The sequence below is a fragment of the Haplochromis burtoni genome, unplaced genomic scaffold (assembly GCF_018398535.1).
Source record: "Haplochromis burtoni strain Fernald_Lab_line unplaced genomic scaffold, NCSU_Asbu1 Contig_583, whole genome shotgun sequence".
NCBI lineage: Eukaryota > Metazoa > Chordata > Actinopteri > Cichliformes > Cichlidae > Haplochromis > Haplochromis burtoni.
Genome location: NW_024582944.1, coordinates 156,627 through 178,013, shown reverse-complemented (window position 1 = coordinate 178,013; position 21,387 = coordinate 156,627). Strand labels below are relative to the sequence as shown.

At 39.3% G+C, this 21,387-nt stretch overlaps 1 protein-coding gene across 2 annotated transcripts in view; it reads right to left on the bottom strand.

The window, feature by feature from the left end:
- Nucleotides 1–14,813, bottom strand: part of plppr1 (phospholipid phosphatase related 1) — a 60,829-nt gene extending 46,016 nt beyond the window's left edge. The window contains exon 1 of one of the 2 annotated variants that reach the window (XM_005948264.3): nt 14,589–14,813. The gene's annotated coding sequence lies outside the window, so the exon portion shown is untranslated. Of the gene's footprint in view, nt 1–13,991; nt 14,126–14,588 lie in introns of those variants that run through there. The other variant, XM_005948265.3, reaches the window with a different exon arrangement.
- Between the last annotated feature and the right edge of the window lie 6,574 nt (nt 14,814–21,387).

The following is a 21,387-nucleotide window of genomic DNA, read 5'->3' as shown; positions in this document are numbered from 1 at the left end:
GTTTTCATGTTTGCCTGGATATTAAACTTAATTGTTACACCTGGTAAAGCAGCGACACTGACCATTTTATTAAAGATGAACAAATTTAGACAGTTTTTAATGCTCAGTGTTCGTTTGACATGGGACCTGAAGCGGACCCAGATTACTCTGCGAGGCTCCTGACTACGGTAGCGGTAATGCTCCGACAATCCATTAAGCGGTGCAGCTTTGTAGCTTACCAAAGTCGTACTAAAACATTTTTGACAGATTTTTGAGCGCTGTGTACCACATAAAATCGGTTCGAGGTGAATAAGCACAACCAGAATTCATACATTAAGGCACACCAGATTATAAGGCGCACTGTCGATTTTTGAGAAAATTAAAGGATTCTAAGTGCACCTTATAGTGCAAAAATAAGGAAGAAAAGAATATATTGCAATATATATCGTTACCGCACATGCTTTAAGTTATACTGCGATATGGATTTTAGGCCATATAACCCAGCCCTAATATGGCCTCATGTAGCAGACAGGGAATCAAAGTCAAACGGAAGACGTAGCAAGTACAGTGCCAACCTCCAGACAATCTAGTAAACAGTAGGATCCTTTTACATGTACACATGTAAATAAGGAAGTGATTCGATTTTTGTCAGACCAGTAACAAAATATGAAGGAGATGTTTTGGGATTGTGTTTCCCATCCAAGCTCATTTCATCATAAATCTGGTTAAAGTATAGGTTGAGTGGGAGTTACCAGATCTACTGTTTTTAGTTTGGGTTTCTATTAGTTTTCCAAAACTAGTTTAGGAGAGAAGCCAGAATCTGATGATCCATTGTGTGGTTGGTTCAGGGTTTTTTCTGTCTTTTGTTTGTTTTAGCTGGAACTCCCGTTTCCTTTTGTTTCCAACTGCAATTTCTGTTGAATGGCAGCAGTGTTGTGGTATCTCAAATGTTGGGTTGCTTTGAACCTTAAATTTAGGGATCATAACAGTAATTTACTCCAAAAAGCTTTAAACTAGTGACCCTCTGTAAAGTAGGAAAATTGAGTGTTTCCAAAACTGAATCTGTGAAGTATCTATTAGTGAAAGGCTTGAGACTGTTCTGTCTACACCTTTACTTACTCCGTTGATAATACTCCAGACATGGATGGGAAAAAAATACAGCAGTTGAACCGCAATCTCAGTGTTTTTACTAGGGGGCTCTTTGACAGATGATTGAAATCAGAAAATTGAAGGGGGCTGCACTCAGCATCCAAACAATTGACACCACATTCATTTGTTGCTCAGACACTACGACAGCCTGAACTGCACCTAGTCATGGTAAAGTCAACATGATTTCTCTTTTTCTGGTGCCTAAAAACCCAGAGTCTGAAGAGAATTTCAACAAAGGAACACTTTTCTTCCAATACCAAAAGACACTTAATTACAGTGAGTCAGATGAAAGGTGATCTGATCGTCTCACCAGAGGGTAGATCATCAAACGAGCTGCCTACAGGCCTCGTCACGATTCATCAGCATCTCCTCCTCTCAGCCACTCAGCTGTGATGACTTTGTCTGGATGTGACTGCTTTTCTCTCACAGACAGCAAGAGCTGACTGTGAAATATTGAGCACAGAAATATTGTACCTGATTGACCATCTCCTGGTCTCCAGCTGAGTTGTTCTGTTGGAGTGTGATGACTGTCTGAATGTCACAATGACAGAGTTTGTGATAGAGCGAGTGGCTGGGCATGGAAAAATGAAATATTACCTCCCGTTATCACTGCTGGCCTGTTGTTGCTGTAGCCTTGATGTGTCCTCTTTCTACTCTACTTGAACAGAGCTACATCTGTTACTGAAGTCTAAAAAAACCCAAAAAAAACCCAGAATTTTTAAGGCACCCTGGCTGCTTCAGTACATGATGTTCAGAAATACCAGCACAAGGAAATATACTACCAAAGAAATATAATACCAGGGCAACAGAATACTAGGGGTCCATTCATCCAGTCTAAATTGCTAACAAAAAAAAAAAAATTAACACCAGCTACTTCATTAGTGGGTCAGATCGCCTTTTGCCTTCAGAACTGCTTTAACTGCCACTATAGCTCATCTAGTGCAGCAGCAACCAATATGAGAAGGCTTGGAGTCTGCCCCAGAGTTTATGTTTCATTTGTGTTATGGTGAGGTCAGGAACAATGCTCATTGCCACAACTGTTGTCGTAATTTTATCTAATATGTAAATCTGAGTGTGCAGGTGCCTCTCCGTGACTGGTGCATCCAGGGGGACGGATCGCACCGATTGGCTAATGACCGCATATAATGACCGCAGCATATAAGAAGACACCGCCATGGACGGCCAGTCATTCATCCTCGGCCCATCCCAACCGGCAGACTGTATGTTCACTGTTTAGTAATGTTTGTTTAATGCAGGAGTATGTAGGGGTGGACCGCCTTTTTGGTTGATTACAGTTTTCTCCTGTTTTTGTTAGTTAGGGAGGTAAGTCATTGTCGTTTGGTTTAATTCTTTTCAATAGGTAAGTTTGATTTATCCCTGAGATAGGCTCCCTTTTGTTTGTTGTTTTGGCCTTAGGTTCACCCCAAAGTTATAATTCGCTCCCTTCCTTTGTTTCTAAATTCACTCATTGTAAATAAATCACTGTCAAAAAGTATTAATTGCGTGATGTGCTGCTTGGGGTTGGACGGGATGGATCACCCTTGTGTTATGGTCTGGCCACGCCTAGACGGGTCATAACATAATATAGACTGTGATGTTTGAAAAATGGTCACTTGCTACCCAAATGTGCCAAGAAAAAAAATGCCCGCAGCATTACACCATCAGCACCAGCCTGAACCTTTGATACGAGGCAGGATGGATCCATGCTTTCATGATGTTTATGCCAAATTCTGACCTTACAGCCAAAATCACCCAAATTGTCCAGTTTTGGTGAATTACAGCTTCAGTTTCCAGTTCTTGGCTGACAGGAGTGGCACCCGGTATGCTGCTTCTGTTTTCAAAGTCGTTCTTCTCAGTTGCTGTTGTTTTCCTTTACCAGCTCGACCAGTCTGGCCATTTTCCTTTGACCTCTTGCATCAACAAGCAATTTTGATCCAGAGAACTGATGCTCACTGGGTCCAGAGACTTCCTTTGGTTGCAAGTCCAACTGTGTATTTGCATGTAGAAGTTTAAAAATATTCATCTACGTCTCAAATTATTTATGACCTCAATAAAAACTTTGCTGATAAGCTAATGATCTAAATCATTAGTTAACATGGCTTTACCCTGGGAATACACTGGGTGAGTGTCGTTCACACATTGTAGTAGCATTCCAGTATTGGAGCTTTTTGCGTGCATGGGGAAATTTTATTTTTAACACCTATTGGATTTTCTATGCCAATCTTGTATCTGTCTTATTGCCCTCTGGGATGCACTGTGGCACCTCTAGTGGAATCGCAAGCATTTCTTTGAGTGACACCAATCAGCTCCATGCATTGAAGTCCCTCCTTACATATTACATCTGGTTTTAAAAAAGCAAAATAATTAACAGCCAAAATGCTCAACTTCAGCCTTAAAATCAAGAATCCATGAACCAATGGGGGGGAAGTCTATCCTTTACAGTGACTTCACATTCTTATGCAACACACAGAGTACGTAATGCGTTTTAGTAATGCTGCAGGCCAGCCAGCTAAACTTGGCACAGAGCTTGGGAAACAGGAAGCTCCAGATATGGGTGACAGTTCTCTTTAGGCTCATGACTACGAGCGCCCCCGTTCAAATCGTCTAAATGTTTTCATATTTAGCAGTTTTGCATTAAATGGAAAACATGTTTTGGATGGTGACATGCCAACTGAGCATTTAGTCCGCCTCCACCCTACACCGTTGTGACTTAATAACAGGACTTCAGAATAATGGCCCAATGAGGCTCACGCTTATGATTCACAGCACAAACTACAAATAGCTTTTTTCAACAAAATGTTTTTCCCAAAATGATCACCACAGAAAATGGTTGATGCAGAGCTCATTTTGCTTTTTCTTCTTTCGCCTCTTCTTCTGACTCCAAAACAGTGTGCAGCCAAAGAAACAGAGATGTCCCATGGCTAACACTCCTGCCAACAGAGCATCTTTGTGGCTATAAATAGTCAGTTTTCAATCTTCCCTTGTAGCTTCTTTAAAAGTGCTTCCTAGGAAATCTATCCCTTTTTTCAGATAGTAGGGTACATTATTTAATACTCTGCTGCTCAAGGATTAAATGACAAATCAATAAATATTTTTCAACATCCAAAGATCATTCCTGGATGGAAGATCCACAATCTTCTATTGAACCAACCTCTTCACACTAATGGAGTCTTGTCATTACACATTTTTTCCCACATACACATGTAAGAGTGTTAACCTAAAATAATGTCATCATCTTCCCTCTCCCATCTCCCCCCAAACCAAAACGTCAAACAGGGCACTGACTCAGAGCAGATAGCGTGAACAGGACAGGAGACTGATAAATAGAAAGAGACATGAGAGAGGGCACACAGAGGACCAAAAAGAAGATAAACGTGTTGTAGGTGGGTCATTTGGGAAGCGGGAACTTTTGCTACCTCTTCTGGGTGTTAGCTTGTCTTCCTCCTCTTGCTATCAGCCACAGTTCCCCAGGCCTCCAATATCACGCTTACCACTTGCACATATGGAAAGTTATTTTTAGTGTTCCATATAGCATAGCACAACATATGCACAGGTGTTAAAGATACATATTGTTTGTGATATTATTGTAATAAAATTCTCTTGATTAAAATTGACTGTAATTATTTAACCTCATTAATTTATTAATGAAACTAAACTTTTTACTTGTGCAATTAGATGAAAAAATATGAAAACTATTACAAAATAATTTGTCAAATGTGCAGCTCTTCCTATTAGATAACCAGCTCACATTTTAATTCATAAATGTAAAAAGAACTGCATGCCAGAAGATCAGGAACATTTTTTGGTAATGTAATACTCAAAATATTCCCCTAGAGAGAGACTTTAAAGAAAGCGAGGAAGCAAAGCTAAGCATGAACAAGCAGCAGGGAAAACACTAAGTTTTAAAAAAAATTTCTGTACATTTATTCAACCGCTGACCTGAGCGTCACCCCCACGTCTTTTTTCTCATTAAGCAAAGTGGCACTTGTTCCTGTAGCTCATTTTAGTTCATTGCTGCAGCCATTATGTGACAATGTCACATGTCTGAATTCTCATTTCTGCACTGGAGAAAAATGAAAATTATAATTAAAGGTTTAATTATCTCCTACTTATTTATTATGAGAACAATCTAAATAAATGCCAAGATAATATATTGAGTTTTAAGTTTGAGATTCCCTCTTAATATAATCACATTTGACTAACTTGAGGCTAAACCAGAGTTCCTTATATATTTAAAATTACCAGAACTGTATGGAGTAAATATCGTCTAATTTCGTTAGCAAACAAATGCAAATGCTTCAATGTAATTTGCATATAACTTGGGGAATGCATTTCCCCCCGAGGTTTCCATGTTTTCTAAAGCCATGTGCTCAGTGGCATTGTGCAAGTGTTTCTCGCACTTCCTTGTAACATCTCCAGATTTACATCTATATTTAGATCAAACAAGCTCTTCATCCCTGGGTATTGAGCTATTTTTCCATAACAGCCACCAGAATCATCACAGCAATGTCCCCTAGACCCAGCTGGAGATAAGGGAGTCTTTCCCCTCAGAGATTTCTTAATATTTCAACACGATCATGCTACAGTGGCTTCTCATTATCCTTGTATCATTTCGTTTGAAAACTACATACCCTAAACAGATTATGAGTGCTAAAACAGCATTGGATATCTGCAATCAACTTTGATCATGCATCAAATAAGGACACAGCATGTGAATAGGCAGAGCTGGTTGTGGAGTAGGTGGTAAATATTCAGTAATATCCAGTTTAATCCTTTATAATTCAGACCTTTGCTGAGGACTTTCCAAACCCCCAATCAACACTAAAAGATAAAACAGTTCAAAAGTCCACAAACTGCAGCATCATGAGGCACTGTTTAGATCAAGAGGAAAAACTCTTTCCTGTTTGAAACTTTAAAAGTGATCTTTAAATTCATCAGGTAATATTTATCCATTTTGGTTGGGGCTCAAGTACACCAGTGGCCTAAAATATGGCTGTGTTAGTGAAAATCTTCCTACCAATAATTTTGAATTCAATAAAAAACCAAAATAAGATGCACAGAGATGTGCGGATTGACCGTCTAGAGAACTGAGTCAGCCAATTTCCAGCATTCTTGGCTGAGACTAGTCAGGCTTGTGTATTATGAGCCGTAATGCCATATGAGCATTATGGGGATGATGAGCCAGTCCGTTTCATGCATGTACAAAATACTCACAGCAGCACAGGCAAACAGCCATGCCCACACTCACAGCCACATGCATTCATTAGCATGGAAGGTAATGAGTAGGGGGAACCACTAAAATGTTTGCAAATAAACTACCAACGCAAAAACAGCTAAAGCTTAAGCCATCATGTGCTCAGAGTGAACCACAAGCCAGCAGCCTCGGTATGAGCAAAGGATCAAAGCAGTTACTAGGAAAAAATCTTCAAAAATACAGTTTTACATTTATATAGCAGACAAAATACATCAAAAAGTACATTTGGAACCTTTGGGGGTATTTTAGGCACTCGTTATTTGGTATGCATGGGTCAGACAACACTCACTTTCAAAGTCAGCCTTTAATTTCATATCTATATCTTTTGTATTTGTGATGATACAACATCTGTCTGCAGACAGACAGAAAAAACAGACCTAGAATCACCTGCCTAAGTACTCAAAACTGCCTTTTTAATGTGCCCTGTTACAGCATGTGTCAAGTTAACTAAAACTACTTTTGGAAATAAATAAACCTAAGGCTCTGATGGAAATGTTTATTGATACGTAGGATGTCTTCGCGACTGTCAACTGCCTTCAAAAAAATCTTGTTTTGTCATACTTACTGTGATGCTGCAATGAAAAATTTTCAAACACAAACATCTAAACTAAAGTGAGCAAATTGATACAGGAAATTTGCCTAAACTACAGGGAGTGCAGAATTATTAGGCAAATGAGTATTTTGTCCACATCATCCTCTTCATGCATGTTGTCTTACTCCAAGCTGTATAGGCTCGAAAGCCTACTACCAATTAAGCATATTAGGTGATGTGCATCTCTGTAATGAGAAGGGGTGTGGTCTAATGACATCAACACCCTATATCAGGTGTGCATAATTATTAGGCAACGTCCTTTCCTTTGGCAAAATGGGTCAAAAGAAGGACTTGACACAGAATGGGCAGTAACGCGTTACTTGTAACGCGTTACTGTAATCTGATTACTTTTTTCAAGTAACGAGTAAAGTAAGGGATTACTATTGCAAAAACGGTAATTAGATTACCGTTACTTTCCCGTAGGAACGCTGCGTTACTGCGTTACTAAAACCGTGATTTTTTGCGAGAATGTCTCACAGACAGTGACGTAAGCGAGTGCGCCGTTAGTGACAACAGCTGTGTGCAGATCAACAATGGATCACATATCGAGTGCGGGAGAGAGTATGAGCGTGCAGCGTTTAAAGCGTGGAAGTACTGACCTTACTTTGAGTTTGATTCCATAAAAAGTGACAAAAACATTAGCGTCCGTTGTGCGTGGGAAGAAAACTTCTTTTTACAGCGAAAAAAACCCCTAAACTTCCAAGCAAGCACCGAGTGCGCTACGACGTAATGGGAAATTCACAGAGAAACTCGCGGATTCTTCAACTGACCCTGCGGCACACCTGCACCAGGGTAAACCTCCGCCTACCTCCTGCTTTACAGGTGAAAATAGAGCAACAGGACCGCTAGTCTTTGATGTTATTTATTTTCTGCTGTGTTTTACTTGCATCTATTTGAAAGAGTGAGTGTAAACACAAAAAATATTTTATTTTATGTGCTGGAATGTGCAGAAAATAGGTTTAAATGTTAAACTAATTTCTTCAGTCAGAGAATGTTGCATATAATTAAATTTTTGCTTGATGCATAAAGTTAAAAGATTAAAACTAATAAAACAAGTTTTAAAAAGAGACTTTTCCATTTGATTACATTTTGTATGATGGATTATGAGAAAAAGTAGAATTGGGCTGAAAGATCTATCGCTTTATCACCTTTCAGGTTGTAAATCGTGTTTTTAAAAAGTAACTAAGTAACTAAGTAATTAATTACTTTTGAAAATAAGTAATCAGTAAAGTAACGGGATTACTTTTTGGGGGAAGTAATCAGTAATTAGTTACTGATTACTTTTTTCAAGTAACTTGACCAACACGGACTTGACAGGCTCAGAAAAGTCAAAAATAGTGAGATATCTTGCAGAGGGATGCAGCAGTCTCAAAATTGCAAAGCTTCTGAAGCGTGATCATCGAACAATCAAGCGTTTCATTCAAAATAGTCAACAGGGTCGCAAGAAGCGTGTGGAAAAACCAAGGCGCAAAATAACTGCCCATGAACTGAGAAAAGTCAAGCGTGCAGCTGCCAAGATGCCACTTGCCACCAGTTTGGCCATATTTCAGAGCTGCAACATCACTGGAGTGCCCAAAAGCACAAGGTGTGCAATACTCAGAGACATGGCCAAGGTAAGAAAGGCTGAAAGACGACCACCACTGAACAAGACACACAAGCTGAAACGTCAAGACTGGGCCAAGAAATATCTCAAGACTGGTTTTTCTAAGGTTTTATGGACTGATGAAATGAGAGTGAGTCTTGATGGGCCAGATGGATGGGCCCGTGGCTGGATTGGTAAAGGGCAGAGAGCTCCAGTCCGACTCAGACGCCAGCAAGGTGGAGGTGGAGTACTGGTTTGGGCTGGTATCATCAAAGATGAGCTTGTGGGGCCTTTTCGGGTTGAGGATGGAGTCAAGCTCAACTCCCAGTCCTACTGCCAGTTTCTGGAAGACACCTTCTTCAAGCAGTGGTACAGGAAGAAGTCTGCATCCTTCAAGAAAAACATGATTTTCATGCAGGACAATGCTCCATCACACGCGTCCAAGTACTCCACAGCGTGGCTGGCAAGAAAGGGTATAAAAGAAGAAAAACTAATGACATGGCCTCCTTGTTCACCTGATCTGAACCCCATTGAGAACCTGTGGTCCATCATCAAATGTGAGATTTACAAGGAGGGAAAACAGTACACCTCTCTGAACAGTGTCTGGGAGGCTGTGGTTGCTGCTGCACGCAATGTTGATGGTGAACAGATCAAAACACTGACAGAATCCATGGATGGCAGGCTTTTGAGTGTCCTTGCAAAGAAAGGTGGCTATATTGGTCGCTGATTTGTTTTTGTTTTGTTTTTGAATGTCAGAAATGTATATTTGTGAATGTGGAGATGTTATATTGGTTTCACTGGTAAAAATAAATAATTGAAATGGGTATATATTTGTTTTTTGTTAAGTTGCCTAATAATTATGCACAGTAATAGTCACCTGCACACACAGATATCCCCCTAAAATAGCTAAAACTAAAAACAAACTAAAAACTACTTCCAAAAACATTCAGCTTTGATATTAATGAGTTTTTTGGGTTCATTGAGAACATGGTTGTTGTTCAATAATAAAATTATTCCTCAAAAATACAACTTGCCTAATAATTCTGCACTCCCTGTAATATTTGAAAAACACCAGAAAAAAAAAAAAAAAAAAAAACACAGATGAGGTGAGTCAGAATTCCTAACGCAGGTCATTCCACACCATCATTCCACACAGCAAACGCTCAGATGATTTGTCTTTAAGCATGAGGTGGGTCACCAGGTTTCTGGCTGATCTCAGGCTGCACTGTGGTTAGCACGGAAACAGCAATTTGAGAATATATATTTTGAAACCAGGCCATGAAGTGCATTAAAAGTAATAAACAATATCTTAAAATCAATTAACTGAGTAGGTCACCATCCTCATACTGACAGTTCTGGTTACAAAAATGCCGAACAAACTAGCTCTGCTATTGATTCATCAATGAACTCTGGAGGTCCATTTAAAGGATCACATCATTCCCTTTCTCCTCTAATATTTCTAGTAGCATCTCTCTATTTAGAGTGTTTGACATTGACTTTTCCAAACAAATAACTCTCTCTCTGAAATTGTTGTAACTACTTCTACACTGTGGCTCCCAACAAACTCAAATAACTTTATATCCAAAATATAATGACTAAACAATGACCCTCCAATGTCTAACTAAACATTTTGCCTGTTCCATTTAACACCTAATTAACATGTCATAATGTTATTAAACTATTTTTTCTCTAAATATTTACTTACATGAATTAGAATGCTTCCAATTCTGGAATAACATTAGTATAATTATAATCTTACAGTTTATTTGCAACACTGGTATGACGCAGTTGTTCCCTCCGAATTTCTATTATCTGTACTTATGAGGTATTGCTGAGTCATGTAGGCCCATTTAAAATGCATTTTTCATTCAAGTTTAAATCATTTGAACTAACACACATGCATCTTAGCTACAGATGTAGTTTCATCTAAGTGAGCCCTTTTGTAACAGTCACAGATTTCTTCTTAATATTGTGAAGTACCATGCTGCATCATCAAGCATTTTTCTATTAGCTCATATTCACCTTCTCACTTTTTGGGTAATTTTTAATAATTTCTCTTGCAAATATATATTTAACCGCATTATCTGGCGCACAACTGTCTAGCTTGTGGCAAAACAAGGGGAAATATTCATGTAGTATTGCCAGCGTTATTGCTAACTATCCCTCACTGAAGCTGCTTTCATGCATGAACGACAGTTTAAGGAGAATGGGGTCGAGATATTTTTCACTGCTTTCCTTCCTTACACATAGCACACAGCAGGACATGATCCACACGACTGAGGTGAGAGATGCCTGGGAGACAACATGTGATGCCTGTGAATGCAACAGAAAAATAAGCTGCACATCGATGTAGTTCGATAATCACGCTAACACTGTGCTAAGGAGCCAGAAGTTTAAAGACAAGCTCATTTTTGATCTGGCTGTGCTGGAAGTGGAAATTCTCACAAATGCACACCTTGTCCAGCTCAAAACCTTATCAGCTGCACATATCAGTCTTCTTGGATATGGGAAAGCACTCTCAACTCCAGCAGCAGACCTTATCTCACCCTTGGGGCAACTCATTCCCCAGAGACATCACAGTGACAGATATACTGCCCAATGAAAATACCCTCACAGCACTAATAACACCAGCCCCCACATGTAGTGGTAATCAAAGAGCAGACAGCAAAGCTCAGGATGAGTATGTGTGTGAGGCAGCCTGCATGTATACATGTGTGTGTGTGACTGCATGTGATCAATAATGAGTCTCTAGTGTGGGAGTAAAAGTGGTGCTGGATATCAGACATGAGTTCAGAGGTCACCGGTTTCAGCAGCTTCACTGCATTACTGATTTTTATTTCTGCATTTCTTTTTTAAACAGGTCATTTGCTGGAGTTTCCTTGCAATTATTTCTATTTATAACACATTAGGACCACATGAAGCCTGTCACGCTGACACTATATTTATTAAGTGCCGTATTAGAGCTTAGTGTATTTGTTTCCACAAAGAGCAGTAAAAATACAACTTTATTCAAGTTCAGCCTGAATTTACATGACTTCATAAAAAGGAATAAAAGAGGCAAACGTGTTAACTTAGATATCCAGTGTTGCTGAGACAGCTCACGGGTAAGGATGTATATTGAATTTCACATTTTTATTTTGATTTATCACTTACTTATGTGAGGACGAAATGATGCACTAGAGCATAATTTAATTTTCATAAATCTCACGAGATGCTTTACTCTGCTCCAGGCAGATCTCTGAGTATTTCATCTGGAGATTAAGGATGATAAGACAAGCACATTTTAGCTATAGAGTCTTGGGTCATGAAGAAGCAGGGATGCAGTGCTTCCCTGCTAGTATATCTCAATCACTACTTTGTTAGGTGCACCTGTTCAACTGCTTGTTAAAGCAAACATCTCTAATATATCGACCAATAGCATGGCAACAACTCAGTGCATTTGGTCATGTAGACATGTGCAAGGTGACCTGCTGAAAATCCGCATCGTAATGGGGAAGAAAGACAATTTAAGTGACTTTAAACACAGCGTGGCTGATCCTGCCAGACCGGCTGGTCTAAGAATCTCAGAAGAGGGATTTTCCCTCACAATGATCTCTATTTACAGAGCATGGTCCAAAAAAGAGAAAATGTATAGCCAGTAAGCCACAGTTCTCTCTTGTTGATGCCAGTGTTCAGAGGAGAATGCCCAGTCTGCTTTGAGCTGATAGGAAGGCAACTTCCCGTTGCCTTCCTATCAGATGCAGAAGAGCCTCTCTGAATGCACAGCAGATAGGGAGCAGAAGACCACACTGCGTGCCTGTCCTCACAGCTAGGAAAAAGAAAGATCTCAATCCAACGGAGCACCTTTGAGATGTGGTGGAACAGGAGATTCATATTATGGATGTGCAGCAAACAAATCTGCAGCAACTCTGTGATGCTATCACATCAGTACAGACCAAAATCTCAAAGGAATGTTTCCACCATCTCATGAAATCTGTCCACAAAGAACTAAGGCAGCTCTTAAGGCAAGTACTGGAAAGCTGTACCTAATGAAGTGGCAAATAATTGCAAAGTCTTGACAAGTGCATTTTTATTATAAGGTTCAAGGGGGACTGCAGTGCATCCTGCAATGTATATAGCCAAGAGTAAACCATATAAAAAGCAAAGTCTATAAATAGCTCGGTGTAATACTCACTGCTGTTTTTTTCTTTAAATCTAAGAACAATGTTAAAGAAAAATGGGACAAATCGTTAACGTAAATGGTGCTAGTATATGCTGAATATGTTAACTGCAGAGGCCCACAGAAAGTGTCACTGTGCTGTTAAAACTAAAATGATCATATCAATAAAGAAATGTGACCTTAACTGCACATTTTTATGAGAGCAACCACACACCCTAATGAGGTTTCAACTTCATGACCCAGTAGTCATGAAGTATAGTTACAGTATGTCATTGCCAGGCATATGATGTCATTGTGACCTCAGCCTGTCATATTACTACATTTCATGGAAAGGCAAAACACACACACAGACACACACAAACCCAAAAATATGGCCTTTGCTGTGTAGAGTGAGACCTTCTACACAAGCCTTCCTGAGTGCAGGCGATGTTTACATGTACTACGTAGTGTGATATATCGACACACTCATGTAAATGCATACTTGTGCCAATAAGGAATTGCATGTGCCAAGAGGAGTCTTGTATTCTGCTGAAAGCCAAAGAAATGCTCCCCTGATGCCCAGCCACATGCCATCTGTCTGCTGCATGATATAAATCCTCACTATGCAACAAGGACGAGCATGAATACACCTGTAAAATACAGACACGCACACACAAAGAGGAAGGCAGAGAAATTCACAGGTTCCAGCTACAAATACTAATTAGAAATCTGCCTCACTGGGCGGGTCACGTTATCCCATCTTATTCCAAGTGTTCAGCCAAGAGACACGTGGAAGATTTAACACACATGGCAACATGCATACAACTTCTGTAAAGACAATATTTGCCCATTACTAGAAATGGAAGCAGACAGCAAATGCAATTAATGTACACAAACAGCACTTCTTCAACAGCATATGAGGAAAGAAATGACTTCTAAGCACCTGGGCACTATTTACCGACTGTGCTCCTGAGCTGGGAAATGTATCATTTTATAGTTAATGACACCAGATTTTTTAATACTTTGTATTAATTGATCACAATACTTTACACACCTCATATTAAAAAACAATCCTCGAGCATTTTGACCCAATGAAACAAAAAAAGCTTAAAAAAGGACAGTAGATAAACGCTTACAAATTTATAAGGGTTAAACACGCCTTACCCCATAAACGTTTGCATTCTTACTATGTCATCACTTTAGAAAAATAGGTTAATCTAAGTATTGTTGTACACAATTCTTTCTGAATCTGAGGCCGAGGCTATACATCCATTTCAGAATAAGAGAGAAACGATACCTGCGGACACACACACGCTGATTTCGCGGTTACCCCCTATACACCATCACACATCTTCTACCAACCACGGGATTTCAGTCATTCATCAGAAAGGCATCTACTGCGCCGTGCGTGTCTGGGAGGGCTGTGGACTAGGCAGTCTCTGATTTGGGGGGGGGCGGGGACATGGGCCAATTTTTTATTTTTTTATTTTTTAGCTGGACCGAAAACACAATTTTGCTCAGCAACAGAGGCGACACATTTGCACAAACCTCCGCTTGTTGTTAACGGATACACAATACAGAAGCAGATGAAAATAATCGCCAAAAACAAAATAAAAATCATATTTGTGTGAGCGTAAAGCGCCACAGGGAGGTCACTGTTGCTGCTGGCAGAGACAGGTGTCTAAATACCGATATCGATTCTGTGCGAGCTTTAAAGCCATTATTTTCCACGCATTCTCACTGAACCCACACAGAAAGCCTTTTTCATTGAAGAGGACTCCAGCGCTTTGACTTGATTAAGGTCCGAACTTGCCCCAGCAACAGACAATAGCTGCACAGTCCCGTTTCCTCTCATTTCTTCCCCACAGCATCTGCGGGCAACGCAAGCACTTACCGCGATGAGATGGAGAAATATTCCACATAAAATGTGACTCCATTAAAGAAGAAGGTGAAGAATGTGGGTGGGGGGGGGGAAAGGGGGAAGCCGTGAACTGCACCCACGCTACTACTGCTACTACTACTCCATCGGCTGGGCAAAGCGTCCGCTCTCGGTTTGTGATGTGGATCACGCAGCGTGTGAGCCCATGAGGATGGATGCTGTGCCTTTTCGGGGGGCGGGGACAAGACGCGTACTCATCTCCAATGGAGCGTATTTAATTCTGTGTAGGGACCCTTGTGTTACAATCAAGTAGGCTGTGTAGCCCACTTTTATCCAGCCACCCTGCCCTGTAGACCTCCAGGTTAGGGGGAAAAATCCTGGATTTATTCACCTTGTCTCAGAAAGACAGCATGATGTCTGTTCAGGTCTGCTTAATATATTCATGGAGCTCCACACGTTCACAGGTGGATGGTTTCTGAGATGTGGGTGCTGCTGATTGAATTCTGAAGATTCATACTGGCGCTCGTGTTTGGTAAAAAACAAACAAACACGATTTTTGCGATACTGTAGGTAATTCAGATTCATTTTTGCTTATATCACAGAGATGTCGACACAGGTGGATTTGACGATGAAATGTACACACATTAATTCCAAATATGTGATAATTTATATATGCCTGAAATTACTAACAGCGCCTTTAAAAGGGCACTTTCAAAAAGTTTTCTATGCAAATCATATCACACACCTCTCCATGTTGCCTGTGCGCATCAGATGTGGAGCTCCTCCAGAAGCAGTATGGGCTAGTGATGTGCGGATCGATACTGAAATATCGATTCCTCCGATACCAGTCATTTATGTTCTAGAATCGATTCTCATATTAAAATATCGATATTTTAGTAATTTAGGGTAAATTTGTAGGTTATCATTAACAGGAACGGAGTGCAAATAAACTATATCATTTGGATTGTCTACATTGGAAGGAACTACTTAGTCTTCCGCCTGTCATAGTCATGTGTGACATATGTTTGTATAAATGTGTCCAGCCCCTTGTTGTGCACGCTCACAACAATGGCTGAGCATAAATGGAGTCATGTGCAGACGTATTTTACTTCCACAAAAGGTTGAGACGTAGTTTGCAATACATGTGGCAAGAAACGGAGGTGTTGTGGCAACACTACTAACCTCATCAAGCACAAGAATATGATGAGCTTATGTTGAGGTGAACTGAAGAGGAGTAGTGGACATGGACAGGTGCTGCAAGGGCGAGACAGACGTCTCTCACGGAGTCCTTTAGTGCTGCAGGCAGGCAACGTGTTCAAATAGCGCACAACTTCAGTTTTTTTTATTTCTATATGATAACTGTGCATTATTAAGTGATAAGAACAAGTAATCCGATGTCCTGTAATCATTATGATGCTATAATTTGAGATACAATAACTGAAATACGTTTTTGTACAAAGTATCGGTATCGGATCAGTATCGTCGATACCACCCTGAATTTTACTTTGTATCGGATCGGAAAGGAAATCAGTGGTATGGCACATCACTAGTATGGGCACACTTCACTTCCTCGTTGGTGTTAGACCCGCCTCCACAGAAACCGAGTTTATCCAATAGCCTCAATCCTTGAAGTAGCTATGCTTCTGGATTTTTCAGCCCCATTCAAAGGGGAGTGCTCTTACTCTAAACCATGTAGGGCTAACGCCTAATTCTAACCTTTTTCCTTTAGTTTTGAGACTTTTTTTATATTCAGGATTCCAAGGGGAAAATTATGAATATTACAGAATTCTGAAAAAAAGTGACAATTCTGGGATTAACGTCAAATTACAGGTTACAATTTCTGAAAAGAGTTCATTCAACACATATGGATGGCCCCATTCCTTTTCTGTACAATCTTATCTAATGTTTTTAATAGTAATTTTCTTAATGACATAATGTGCCTATCTGAATAGATTTGTTACCTGGTGTTATGCTAGTTTGAGACATACCTACAGGTCACTGTTAGCAGTGGCTGTGTTGGGGTTTTGAATGAGTACAAATAATTGGGAGACAGTTTGATGCGTATAGAAGCACACTGGTAGTTTTTGATTGCTTATTTGTGAAGGATTTTTTTCTACTTTTTGTAGTGTGGCCAATGTTTTTAAGTGTCTGTTTAATACAATTTCAATAAAACTGCACATATGGCCAGTATGAGTGCAGATGAGCAACAGGACAGTAGAACACAACTTTGCGAGTTTGAGGTTTGAGAGATCCTCAGTGACATATTGCACCCTCTCGATGGTGAATCTGTTAGTAGGACAAAGGTACAGGATCCCACTTTTTCAAACGTTTCATCCCCAGAGATCTTTTCTACCTTGTATTTTAACACGGTTGAACAAATTTAGTTCAACAGTCCATGCTGGGGTCCCCATCTTCCTGTTCTATTCATTTTTGGTCTATTTCTTTAAACACAGGTAATATAGTATGGGGTGGGGGGTATTTGCATATAGTTGTGTTTTGATTTTGAGCTGATTTTACTGAAGCACTTTCTTGCTGCGAATGCATGTAGCTGTTATTTTTATGGTTATGGTTATATTTATCCAACAGTTGCCACTAGATAAAAGTGTAATTTCTGAAACCATAGTAAATGTCACAGCTGTTTTCCCATTGATTCATAAGGCTCATTTTCTCAGTTGTCTAGTCACCGATCACCAGTTTTTAAAATAGCTGTGAAATTTATATCGAAGAGTTCAATTTTAGGACATGCCTCAATTTCCAGAGGCGAAATTCTTTCTGAAGTATAATAAACCCAGTGATATACCAAAGAAATATTCTGATAATAAGAAGCATTCTGAAGGGTTTTATGCTTAATTAATTGCCAAGGGCAATTGTTAAAGCATTGTCCCTTTTTGTATTACGCATACTCATACATACATGATCACTTCCTCAGTACAGGGGCATGGTTATGCTAGGGAGGGTTTGGGCTAAGATTTTACTTCTATGACTAATTAGAATAAAACACATTGATGGATAGAACCACAGTTCATTTTGATAGCGCTATTACATCATGGTTGAATCTTGTGCTTAATTATACATTACATATTACATTGATTTGGTTGGGTATTTATTTCTAACAGAATTTTCTGGTTTCCCTTCCCGAGGGAAGACCATTTCTACTTCTTATCCATGTTTTTTCCCCAAAGTGTAGCTTATTGAATAATTTATCTTGTCTCAAAGGATAGACTAAATACCCACCTCTCCAACCCAGTAACTTGTAGCATTAGCACTGTGAAAGCACTGCTACCATAACTGGGACGGATGCATTTAAGCCAAATCACAGTATTCATCACTGCTACAAGAAACACTGGTGTGTTCAGTGATCTAGATTCAGCAAGCATGCTACATTACACTCCATGCTCAGGCTCCCCATCTTCCTGTCCTGTGCATTTTGAGTCCAGTTCTTTCACTCCTCCGCTTCTTTCTTAGTAGCTTTAGGTCACACCTACCAAGCTGAGCATGTAAATACAGGTATAAGACCTGATATTACAGTAAAAATCAAGAAATGTCCAAACAGCACAAGTTGATTAGCAAAGGGGATGCAAAATGTTATGGATGGATTTGTATCTAATTTTTGGTACTAAATGGGGGCAGTGATAGCCTAGAGGAAGACAATCGTGATTGGTACTGAATGGTTTTAGGTACAAGTTAACACATTATCTGAAGCATAAACAATAACAATAATTTAAAAAAATTTAAAAACAAAACATGGGTCATAGTTTTAAGTACGGGACTGCACATCCATGAGCTAATATGCTAGATGAGGTATTAAATTAGATTTGTAAGTTATTTGTATGTTATACAAGTAGTAGAGAACTTCAAGTTCAAAATGTTGGACCTGTCACAAACAAATTAAATGTCAGTAATTTAGCTTGCAAAAAGGGAAAAAAATCCCTTTCTTAAATAATGTGTTATTAAAAAAGAACCCAGATGTAGTCACATTTCTTTTGAAAGAATGCAAAGATAATTAGGAATGATCCAAAATGTAAAAAAAAAAAACAGACTCAGTAAAGAAAAGCCTTAAAACTAACAGCAGCATGAAATGAAATTAGTAAATGCATTTACAGTAAATACTTTCCATTTGCTTCTGCTTTTTCTCATGTGATGATGATATACCATGGGACAGCTGCATAGGAATGCACAGGTGGATGGACTTGTAAAGACTCCTGGGTTAACACGTGCCATTTGGTCTCCAGAACTTCATCAAAAGAATATTGTCTAGCAACATTTTACTTTTTAGTGTCAGGCATGTTTGTGGTACTTCTAAAATACTGTAACCTGTTAGTCAGACTGAAATTCATGTTTATACTAACCAGCTGCTTTGTTAGGTCTCTTTTTCAGCTGCTTGTTAATACTCGTTATATGACAGGAATTCAGTGCATTTAGGCATGTAAGCATAGTCAAGGCAATCTGCCAAGATTTAAATAATAATGCAAATAATGGTGATTTAAGTGACTCTGAATGTGACATGGGTGAAGGTTCCAGAAAGGCTGGTCCGAGTATTTCAGAACCTAGTGATTTGTTCTGTTCTGCTTTGTTTACTCCAGGGAGAGTGCACTAAAAAAGAGAAAATATCCAGTGTGTAGCAGTTATCTGAGTGAAAATGCCATGTTGATGCCAGAGATCAGAGGAAAAGGTATGTGTGCAGAAGGACATCTTTGGATGCATACCCCGTCACACCTTTAAGCTTATCAGCTACAGCGGCAGAAGAGGACACCAGGTGTGGCTCCTGTCAGCTAAGAACAGGAAACTGAGGCTTCAATTCACTCAGGCTCACCAAAATTGGATGATAGAAAAATGGAAAAGGGTTGCCTGGTCTAATAAGTCTAATCTGCTGCAGCAACATTCGAATGGTAAAGTCAGAATTGTACACTATATGAAAATATCAATCCATCCTGCCTTGTCTTTAAGGCTCAGGTGGTGGTGGTGTGATGGTAGGGGCAATATTTCTTTAGCATTAGCTTAGTTTGGTTTGTACCAACTGTGCATATCTTAAACACCACAGCCTACCTGAGTATTGTAACTGATCATGTCCATCCCTTTATCACCACAATGTACCCATCTTCTGATGGCTGACTTCAGCAGGATAACATGCCATGTCACAAAGTTCGAACCATCTCAAATTGTTTTGTTAAACATGATAATGAGTTTTTTGTAGTCAAATCACCTTCACAGTCACCAGATCTCAATCCAATAGAGCACTTTTGGGATGTGGTTGAAAATGAGATTCACATTCATAGCAAACAACTGTGTGATGCTATCACATCATATCAGTCAATATGGAACAAAATCTGTGAGGAACATTTCCACCACTTTGTTGAATCTCTGCCATGAAGAGTTAAAGCAGTTCTGAAGAAAAAAGCATGTCCGACTCGGTACTAGCAAGATGTTCCAAATATAGCAGCTGGTGAGTGTATATCTATGGCTCATCAGGAGGGAATATGTTGTGATAGTTTTCAAGTTCCTCTTGCTGGAATGTCTCAGATTAATCAGATTGTGTTTTGTTTACTAATATTTTGTTGACACTTGTACAAAAAATTTGGTGTTTCCTCATTAAAATAAATGTGCTGTTACTACTGGCTGCTTTGCAGGACACATCCTGATTGTAAATGTTGTATATAGCTGGTTAATATGCTACTGAATTTGGCATGATGAAGCATTTATTTGTTTGAGTCCTATAATATACTGAACTGGGTGGATTAAACATTTAATTGCTATATAGAACTTCAATAAACGCAGAATTTAAAAAACGAAATACTGTATTTGAACCAGTATGATTCTTTAGGCCAGATGTTCCAGCATGTCCAGTTTTGCTGCACTAAATTTACAAGAGTCAGAGTCAGTCAGCTGGGAAAACTGGTTTACAAGAGAGAGGTCAACTGAGAGTTATTCAAACAGTCAAACAAAACAGCCCAGTGTGGTCAAAGCACACAGGATGTCATTAGAGTAGCAGGAGCACAGTGTTTGTTACAGTAGTAATCTGATATTGAAAATCCCCTTCCCTGAAAACATAATCAATATTCTGAACAGTAATTTACAACAAGAGCATGATACATTATTTTCTGGGAAATGTAAGAATTTAACCCCACCGCTACCAGCTGTTTTAGCAGATTTATTGTTAGCGTTCACATATTTGGTGGTCATATGTTCAGGGTAAAAGGAGATTTCACACCTGAATCTAATTTACATTTACCTGTGTCCTCTACTGTTTATCCATGAAGATCATGAAGATATCTGCTGTGGAGACATCAGCCTTTGCCCAAATAAAGAAATTACATGAGAATTGCCATGTAGTTCTCACAGGTCTTTCTGGAGCATCAGACAGCAGCACACACTAACACCATCAGAGACTCTGATGTGTAAAATAATTACATTTTTATCAATATTTTTATATGCACCTAAACTGACATATACTGTACAAACACACACACAGAGCAATATCTGCTTTCATTGCATCCCACAGCACGCTTGTCATTTCATATAATCTATGCCTGTTATGCTCTCCATCTGCCAAAGAGGCTTGACACAGACTCAGCAGCATAGTATAGTGTTTTACCAGTAATAAAGCATAGTGGTAAGAAGATGACTGGAGTGCAATCCAACATCTAAACTGAGTTTGGAGTCAAGAGTCTAAATATATATTGTGCTCATCTACAGTTTAGATGATGGGGTTACATAGTACCCAGCTTTACTCCTCTGCAAAAAAGCTAAAAAGAACAAGGGGAACTATTACAGTAGAAAAGAGGGTGTGAAGACAGGTGGGCAGAAACAATTATCA